Source organism: Paramormyrops kingsleyae, chromosome 2 (assembly GCF_048594095.1).
Source record: "Paramormyrops kingsleyae isolate MSU_618 chromosome 2, PKINGS_0.4, whole genome shotgun sequence".
NCBI classification, from domain to species: domain Eukaryota; kingdom Metazoa; phylum Chordata; class Actinopteri; order Osteoglossiformes; family Mormyridae; genus Paramormyrops; species Paramormyrops kingsleyae.
Genome location: NC_132798.1, coordinates 32,758,532 through 32,769,357, shown reverse-complemented (window position 1 = coordinate 32,769,357; position 10,826 = coordinate 32,758,532).

Here is a 10,826-nt window from a genome sequence, read left to right as displayed (position 1 = left end):
TATGTTACATCATAACATTCTGTACATGTTTTCTACAGTTTATTGCAGCAGCCTTTTCAAATGGCATGTTTAATTTTTTCAGACCCATATATTGCTGAAATACTACATATTTAACACTTTGTTTAAAAAGTAGTCAGCTTATTTCTGGTTTGTTATTTATGGGGTAGAGAGGAGAACAGGTTTTAGGCAGTAGTTGGATGTACAGTATTCAGTCATAATCCCTGGCCTGTTGTCCGCCCATCCATCCATCTATCTATCCATCCATCCACCTTAAAAAGCAATTTATCCAGGGGCCAGTTGTACCCTGAGGCTGTAATGCAGACCTCAGAATTGTTTAGGTAGCCGTTTGTTCTATTCTTGCTGCTTCCTGAATATTCCGGCCTCGTCACGTGTTTGAATCCCCATGGTCGGAGATAACAGCTTTTAATTAAAAATGAAAATGGAAAAGCTTCTTTCCCACCTGAATCTGATATTTACATTCTCAGGTAAAGGCTTCTAGCTTAAATAGGCAGAGCTCTACAATCAGAGCACATGTGTGTCTCTTCTGAGTATCTGCTAGCACTTCTAGCTATACTGTATATTATTGTATTTCTAAATACAATATATGTACATATCACATGTATTTCATCCAATCAACCAATCCATTAATCTTCCAGCAGCTTATTCTGGTAAGGAGGCACAGGGTACAAGGCTGAGGTGCAGATTGCACGGCAAGCCAGCCAATCACAGGGCACATACATGCACACACTCACATGAAGGGTGATGCTCTCTGTGTGACTTTGAATTGCTGGGGAAAACCAGACAACGGAGACATGGGCAGAACATGCAAGCCCCACAAACAGGGCAGATGTGGAACCAAGACCCCAACCCTGTCACTGTGAGCATATCGTTATTATCATGACCGAAGAGATACGCAGCAGCAATTTCAGTCATACATATTTATTTTATGTAAAATGAGCTCACTGCAATTCAAGTTTTACTCTGTAAGAGTTCCATTTGCTTTATGTCGTATCAGGTCATCTTGAAATATCGAGTTTACAGCGAGACTACAAATGCTTCTTTCAAACACTTTCCATTTTCCTTCTATCACTGAACTGAAATCATAATTGTTATGTCACTCATAGATGCCTCTATCTATAATCTCTCATTTTATGAGAAATAATTCAGCCAGCAAGCACACTTTACTGAGGGCAAAGCCAGATATTCAATATTTAGTGACGTAAATGCTGAAAGAACAGCTCTGAGTGATAACATTTCATGGATTATGAAGAAACGCAGTTAAGCAGCTAAACATTTGCAATTTTTTATTTCCGAAGTGTATTTCACAGTGCTGTAATTACATTAATGTTCGCTGGCTTAATTGATTTCTTGTTTACAGCAGGTCTTCATGAATTGTTTGGGCTCTATATTTGACTTGATAAATTTGTTTTGAATCGGTGAATAATTGAGGGGGCACTTCGGGGGCCAATCAGCTTTCAGCTGGCCTTGAGGACCCGCCCCTCCATACGCCCCAGTAGCACATGCAAGCCCTAGGTCACGGTCAGATGGGGGCCTGAGTGCTCAGAGCCGAGCACACCAGTCAGCATCATTTCAGTCCAACCAGGGGCACCATGGGGGGGGGGAGTTAGGATGGTTCCAAGGGCTCCTGAGGGTGTAGTCACACTCACAGTCCATGCATAACTGTACCTCCTCCCAACTCCCCCGCTGTTCTGTCCTTACATTGCACTTAACATTCCAGGCCTGAGCACGCTTTCATCATCACCGTGCGACTTTTTGTGTTGAAGAAAACAGGAAGAAAATCACTATAGCACAACATAATGGACTTCATGATTGATGTCCTTATTTTGTGCCTTATTTGGTGATGTGATGACATATGTCCCTCTTATAGATTTGTCAAGTATGCAACGTAGCGATTTTCATTTACTTGTGCCACATATAAAAGATCCCATATTTTGCCAAATATCTCAGAGTTTTTGTCTCTTGTACCCAGTTGTTCCTAGATACTTTCGTCAGCCTAAATTTCCAGCAAACAGGATGTGCTTTCATGGAGCACAGAGTCTCTATTGGGGCCCCTGAGCTCAACAGCATGTTCTCTGCTCTCAGCAGCACATCTTTCCAAATGGAAAAGGGGCTCATAATTGGAGACTTGATATGTAGAAACATAAGAGTTTCCAATAATCGCAAAGCAGCTGTTTTTGTAAAGTGTCTTGGGGCCAGAGTTTCAGACATTGCGTTGAACTTGGACTCACTCTAGTAATAAGGTCTCCATTTTGGTTGTTCAGGCTGGAACTAATGATACAGAGTCCCAACAATCTGAGGTATTAAAGAGGAACTTTATTTCTATGTTTGCAAAAGCAAAATTTTGGAACCTAATTCTCTCTAGTTCCTTACTGTCAAGTTATGTTGCCCAAACTTAAAAAACTGCCTGCTCATGACCACCATTGCTTCTTTTAATACAATAATACAATGCAAATTGAGCCAATAGTCGATGCCCATCAGACTGTTACACTTTTGCTCATAATATAACAGCTTCAAACTAAACATGAACAAGTAAATGAGCGACAGTTGATCAGACAGGCTGAGCAAACAAGCTACTGGTCATGATTTAAATACTGGTGAGATGACTTAATTTACGCATTGCAAATTTAATTTATACATTTTAAATGCCCAGTTGCGTCTCCAGGGTCTTGACCGTCAGCTGAGTATTCTTTTGTTTTACTTGCATGCCGAGAAATCCCAGTGAAGCCTTTCTTTCCAAACTTTTCTCCCAGCAAGTGCACAGGTACATGGGTCCCTCCGGAAACACTGGCTGATCTTTAGGTTTCCTAACAAACACAGGTTGTTCTTTCTGCCCTCTACAGGGAGCAGTTCCCATGAGAGCTCATGTTTGTGTGATGTTTCTAGGTGCACTGAGTTTTGATGCAAGACTTACCGTCTTTTACAGGCGGGAGGCCACTCTCCCTTAACTGCTGATTAGAGGCATAGTGTGCATCTCAAAGTATAGCCTTTTTTATTAACTGGGGAGGGTCTACCTTTGATTAACGTAAGGGATCATTTATGCTATCCCAAAACCTAGCAAACAGTTTGCCTGTCTGACTAGTAAGAGGCCCAAACTGAAGGGAGCATATCTTCCTACCTTGAGTTTATTTCTGGCACTGACTCAGATACTCTACAACACAGCAGCCACTAAATCAAAGAAATGTTCATGTATCTGTCTGTCTGCTGGATAAGTCCCCATCTGACCACTCTCTAACCACCTTTCTGATTCAACATCGCTCTGAAACTGTGTCAGAGATTATTATGACATGACACCTAAATGGGAGATATTTATTATGATTTATATGTGTAATATGTAATGCAAACCTCATCTCTAGTACAAATGCCAATGAAGTCACGCGCACTTTAATACGGTGGTGAGTCGGGTTTCGCATGAAGCAGCTCCTTTGAAAATAAAGTAGTCAGATTCACCAGAACTAACCATTCCCCCTGGTTTAATGATTGCACATGTTCTCTCAAAAGTAGAGTGCAAATAGAAGAATGTATGGTGTTAGAGGTGTTTAAGCTGGCTGGTCTGCCAACCTGCAAAAATACAAGCAAAACCTGTATAGGGCTTGTTCAGCCTATTACTCTAACTAGAGGTGAGAAATTTATGTCCAGAAAGTAAAAAATCCAGACCAAGATTTTGAGTATAAAAAGTTGAATATAAAATGTCACAGCTGTGAGTGTTCAGCTGGCTGGGTGAAACAAAATCTTGGTCTGAATCTTTACAACCAGCTAATATTGATAGGGAACATGACTTCAAACACAATCTCCCAGAGATAAGTCTAATAGAAACACAACATACACACATTCGTAATGTTTTTGAATGAGTCGATGAACTAATAAAACACTAATAACAAACAAAACTGACCACTTGGCCACTGCACCAAATCCCCACTCAGCTTCTGAAACAATCCCTGGGAATTCTGGCAAGACATACATCTGGCATAATGAATGCATCCCTGTCTTCAGGCATTGTGCCCAACCAATTTAAAGTAGCAGTCATCAGACCACTGCTGAAGAAACCAAGTTTCAATCGACAACAACTCTGCAATTACAGACTTGTCACTAAAATAGTCGCAGCTCAACTTCAGTCGTACTTGGACACACACAACATACTTGATGAATTTCAGTCTGGTTTCCGTCAAGGAGACTGCACTGAAATTGCTTTAACCAGAGTTGTAAATGGCAAGTGTTGCTGGCAATGTAACTGTGCTCCTGCTCCTTGACCTTGGTGTGGCTTTCAACATGGTTGACTATTCTATTCTGTTTCACTGACTTGAATTTGATGTCGGCTTGTGTGGAATAGTGTTGAAGTGGGTTAGGTCTTATTTCACCAACTGATAATACTACATTCAAGCATCCAGCATCAGCAACCCTTTGTCAATGTCACAAGTCAATTCTGGAGTACTGCAGGGGTCAGTGTTTAGACCTATTTTGTTCTCTCTGCATTTCTGGATGGTGTCTGAGCTGGAGTGCTGGTTCAGTCCCATGGAGCATAGTATATATGACTAACGATCCGCCTTACAGACCACAGAGCTGCTTGGAGAGCTGGCTCCTGGATGGACACTGACTATGAGCACAGTTTAGGGCTTTGCTTTTATTGGTGCAGGCTCATTTTCCACTGTATTCAATAATTTAAAGCGTGACCCGGCGCGGTGAGCAGCCAGTCAACCTTGGACCCCCAGAGGGGTTTTTTTTTCCTCCTTACTGGGAGTTTTTGGTCCATCTCACCTTGATGGTGTTTATCTGTTTTCTTTCTTTCCCTTTAACGATGCTGCATGCACCATTTTGCATAAATGGTGTAGTGATGGATTGCCACATAATTCTCGTCAAGTGCACTGGGGCAACTGTGTTGTGAAAGGCACTATGTAAAAATAAAAATTATTGAAGTGAATATATTCTGTTATCTTTCTCTGATTGATCTGGGAAAAGGAAGATTCCAGAATACAGGAATGCCCCGTTCTCCCTTGAACCAGCATGTGGGTCACGGGTTGATGTGGCAGCACCCCCATGCTCTGGTCAGGCTGACGTTTGGAGGGGGGGTGTCCCAGGTCCCTGCACTGTTTTAGAAGTAATACAAAGTGATGTAGTAGCAGATGGTGTCAATATATAAGCAGGGCTTGTGAAACTACTACAGATACCTGAAATGGGATATGAATGATTATGTGGTTAACTGGTTGACTGAACCTCTGACATTGTTTGCTCAAAATGAGCATGGACAGTGCTGGGGGGTTAGGGACATCCACAGCGCGTCGGCCTGTGTTGATGATGACCGCCCCCCCCTGCGGTGAGCTTCCCCCTCCTCTGGCAGGTCGTTAACTGAGAAGGCACACTTAATGAAGCAGAGTGATTAATTTTCCCAGGGTCCAGGAAATGCCACCAGTCGCATGGGCACCCTGGGAAGGCGACTGGTTTTTGCTTGAAAAATCCAAGAAGATTTACTTGTGTATGAAGTTAAGGCAGTCCGGATGTATGGGGTAGCAGCATGAGAGTGGATGTAGAACTGAAATATTTGTTATATATAACCAGCTTTTAAATAATATTTTAGGAATAGCTCAGTATCCTGTAGCATGTCTCTCACGTGACAAACATTCATTGATATTGAGTGCTGAAAGGCAGCTTCTTTCATGACTACACTTTGTACCCTGGACGTGCAAAGACACACGCACAAATGGAAATCCCCAGGGCTCATGTCTGCCCCCTGCTGAGTAAATATCTTACAACATCCTTGTGTTTGTAAACTGGGCATGTTCTCTTTGCTTGTTAAGCTGGTTGGAATAATGATCTCCTGCACACAGCGTGGGTTGGGGAACGACTACAAACGCTCGGCGCAGGACTAAACGCGTGCCCTCAAAACGGTTCATTCTATCATGGGGTCCACATGGGACCATTTGCCTAACCTTGGAGGCGTGAGGCTGGAGCATGATCAGCTCTGTGGAATTTGGAAATGAAATCCTTTTTTTCCTTTATGGCATATGCTAGTGGAATAAAATATCTCCCCCACACTTCAGCAGTAATAACATACTCACTGATGTTTATTTCTATAGTGTAAGTCATATTCATTGTCATTCAAATGCTGTGACATTTCCAGAGGAAATGTAAACTTTGCCAGGAGCACATATTTCGGTGGCTGTATGAAATTATTTTGTATGTATTGATGCACTTGCATCCCTGACCAGGTTAGGATGGATGGATGGATGGATGGATGGAGGGACAAACACATGCATGCATTTTCTTCCTGGACTGGATCAGGAATGCTGTGGTCAGTTTGTCTACAGTCAAGTTTTGAGAATGACACAAGTATTGATTTTCACAAAGTTTGCTGCTTCACTGTTTGTAGAACTTTTGTTAGATATGTTTCTGTGGTATACTGAAGTATAATTACAAGCATTTCATAAGTGTCAAAGGCTTCAATTGACAATTACATTAAATTCATGCAAAGAGTCAATATTTGCAGTATTGGCCCTTATTTTTCAAGACCTCTGCAATTCGCCCTGGCATGCTGTCAATCAACTTCTAGGCCAAATCCTGACTGACAGCAGCCCATTCTTGCATAATCAATGCTTGGAATTTGTCAGAATTTGTGGGTTTTTGTTTGTCCACTGACCTCTTGAGGATTGACCACAAGTTCTCAATGGGATTAAGGTCTGGGGAGTTTCCTGGCCATGGACCCAAAATGTCGATGTTTTGTTCCCCGAACCACTAATTTATCACTTTTGCCTTATGGCACGGTGCTCCATCATGCTGGAAAAGGCATTGTTCATCACCAAACTGTTCTTTAACAGTCGGGAGAAGTTGCTCTCGGATAAAGTTTTGGTACCGTTCTTTATTCATGGCTGTGTTCTTAGGCAAAAATTTGAGTGAGCCCACTCCCTTGGCTGAGAAGCAACCCCACACATGAATGGTCTCAGGATGCTTTACTATTGGCGTGACACAGGACTGATGGTAGCTCTCCCCTTTTCTTCTCCAGACAATATTTTTTCCGGATGCCCCAAACAATCCGATGAATGATTGATTTAGGTGCAATCTTACTAGCAGCGATATCCTTGCCTGTGAAGCCCTTTTTGTGCAAAGCAATGATGACTGCACATGTTTCCTTGCAGGTAACCATTGTTAACAGATGAAGAACAATGATTTCAATGACCACCCTCATTTTAAAGCATCCAGTCTGCTATTCTATCTCAATCAGCATGGCAGAGTGATCTCCAGCCTTGTCCTCATCAACACTCTCACCTGTGTTAACGAGAGAATCACTGAAATGATGTCAGCAGGTCCTTTTGTGGAAGGGCTGAAATGCAGTGGAAATGGGTTTTGGGATTAAGTTCTTTTTAATGGCAAAAAGGGACTTTGCAATTAATTGCAATTCATATGATCACTCTTCATAACATTCTGGAGTATAAGCAAATTACCATCATATAATCTGAGGCAGCAGACTTTGTGAAAATTAATATTTGTGTCATTCTCAAAACTCTTGGCCACGGATGTATGTGTATCAGAAGATGGGCTGTGGATTGTTAACCAGCCTTAAATTGGCTTTTTAGCTCTATAATGCTTATAAGCAGATAGCTGTAATGTTGTTTGTGTAATGTGTGTAATGTTGCGGCGTAATTGGTGTGGCTGTTTATTGTATTGTACTGGAATCAGTAAGTCCTCCTAATGGGTCAGAATTAGGTTGTGGCAATATAGATTGTTACCTTTATCTTGATATTTACATATTTTATTGTCCTTTTTAATTTTTGCTTTTTTTTGGCAGAAAGAAAATCCGCCATAAAATCCAGAAATCCAGTATTCACATTGTTCCCATTGCTGCTGCTGCTGCTGTTTTTTTAACTTAATGTCATGTGACAGATCTGCTTTTCCCACAGGACTTACAGTAAAGGGTGTTGGATCCCACTTGAAAAGGACCATGTGAGGCATCTCGGATTTCTGCTTGACTTCCCTGAAAAACACATGGAACCTACATGTGTTGATGAAATGTTGACATAGGAAAGGGCTACAATTACTATAGAAACATTACCTCGGGTGATGTTTGTTTATGTGTCTTTCTCCAACTCATTCTCAGTGTGATTTAAGGACTGCAATGTTGACATCTCTTGTACCCTTATGCATGACATCCACACAACAACATATGTGACTAAAGATTAAGGAAAGGATTTCAAGGAACTACTGCTTTCTACACAGTTTGGAAGAGATTGGAAGATAATCCCTTATGATGGTATGAAAAGTGTACCATAAATGACACATCTCCATATGCAGTGTGCTTCAAGCTCTGATTTGGATTTCTTCTCTGCTAGTAAGGTAGGACTGTCTTTGTTTACTTTCTGTCTTGGACTCAGTTGAAACTGTTGTGTTTTCCTTTTATAAAAAAAAAAAAAAGCACTTTCCCAACAGAGTATTAGATCGATGGAATTCATAGACTTGGTTTTATTGAACTAGTATCGGGAAAAATTCATTGTAGAGTCTTAAAGCACTTATGTAAGTCGCTCTGGCTAAGGACGTCTGCCAAATGCTGTAAATGTAAATGTATGTAGACCAGTAAATGGAAGAAGCCTCTGAACTCTGACGTTCCAGTAAGACCAGTTATTGATGGTGTTTTCTCTCCTGATGCATCCTGCATGAAACCTGCATTTTCACAATTGCGATATTCCACCCTCCCTTTATTACTGTAACACGTCGGAAATTCTCCTGCAGCAAATAAGCTTAAATGTCTCTGATCTTATAAATGTATCCATAAATCCACTTTTCAGCATATTAATTCCTCCTCAAAATGCTCTTGTCTGTTGTATTGTTCTCCAATCTGTATGTTCAGGCATTATTATACGTGTAAATTTGCATCTTTTGCATAAGTATGTAACAAAACATCACATGACTCTTTTGCTGCTAATCTTTTAGAAAATTGAAGTAAATCCATTTTTCATTTTTACACTGTGTGCCAGCGAAGGCATCTACACCATTCACACATCCAGCTGCCATAACAACATCCATCTTCATCAACTTCCTGATCACACTCCTGTCTGGGGCAGTGGCATCACGATCTGGAGAAACATCCAGGGCTGGGGTGGCTGTCATGAGTCTTGGGGTGCCGAATCAGCTGAGCTCTAGTTAGTTTGGTTTACCAGGCCCTCTGTGCTCATCTGGGTAACTGAACTGTGGGTAACTTCTGATTTCCAATGAATGAAAAGTCTGGAGATTTCGGTCCTGCCGGGTGAAATTTTTTCAGCTTCCAGCACTCAGACAGGCAGTTAAATATATTCAATAAAACTTTAATGAGGTAGCACACGACCGCGCTTGGGAAAAAGCCTCTGGATTGCCGTGTTTTGACTGTCACACTCCCAGATGATGCATGTGTGCTTAGAAGACACTTATTTTTGCTGCCTTTGCTCCCACGCAACAATCGTCAGCATCGGACGTATTCCAGGAAGTCCATATGCTGGCCTACTCGGTACTCGCCCCCCTTGCCACCGCCATGTTCGCTGTGGGCTCTGTTCCTGGTTCCCACCCATCCTCCATCCTTGCCCTCACGGCATGAAGTGCGCCCCTTACCGTGGGCCACTTTGATGTCCTAATCCGCCACCCCATCCCTGTGTTGCCAAGCTTTTCGCTAAATCACAGGAAGGTTCCGGGCCTCAGAAGGCTTTCCGCTTTTCCCTCTTTCATGTGTGACAAGGAACTGTCCATTATCAGTGCGCAGCTCCACCCAACCAGCGAGACGGGAATCAATAGCTCGTGTCTGGCGTAGTACTGAAGACCAGAAGCTTAACGCTAACTGACTGTCCCAGTGAGCGGAGAAGAAGAGGTGTATTGTACCGTAACATCCACATATGTGAATGGACCATGTGTATAAATGAATGATTATCAGCTTCTTCCCAGATTTCTGAGAGGCATTGCTATGACAATAGCAGGTTTGAATCCTTGGACCTCTGCTATTTTGTATTAATTGTGAGCTTAATTGTGAGGTTTGCAAAATGACTTATTAATTGCTAACACATTCTCTTCAATAATTCAGCAATGCCACGAGAAGTTTGATAAGAGGCAGGAGACATTAGGTCAACAAATGGGCATTATTGTGGGAGAAATGCCCTTTTTTGTGAGGCCATCTGAAGGGACGTCCATGTCAGCAACAAACGGAGGACCTGCTGAAACCCAGGAGGAACCTCAGTACCTCAACAACTGATTGCCACCCTGCCATGGAGCGGGAGGACATTTTGATTGTTTTTTTTTCCACAGTGGACAGCAGTGTAAACAGTGCAGAAATAAGAAAACACAGGCCACAGTGCCCTAATGATGTTTACACAAAGCTGATCGGCAAAGATTACAAGCAGGAGGAAGAACAGAGAAGCGTACATACTCACACTTTTATGTCACTGCTTCTAGAAACTTCCATTAGCAAAACTGCTCCTGTTATCTTGTTTATCAGCAGAGACACACACCCACACACACTATCGCCCCCCTGCGTGCTCAGTGGAGGTACACGTACCCTGGACCTAATTGTGTCTTGGAGTTCTCTGTATCTCTGGAGATCTCATTAGAGGTTTCAGAAACCTGCTCACCGCACCACTTCCCTTCACGTGTTTTCATCGGAACGTGGCTCTGCTGAGGGGCAGCGACACTGACCCAGAGTCCCGCACATGCATAAGAAAAGAAGCCATTCATACAAGTAATAAAAACCATATTTAAATGGCCATTAAATTGTTAATTTGCAGTTTCACAACCTGCCATTGAAATTTTCTCCTCCTAAACGGTCACATTTTCTCCCAGTGTGTGTCTGCTTTCTTGACAGTAGG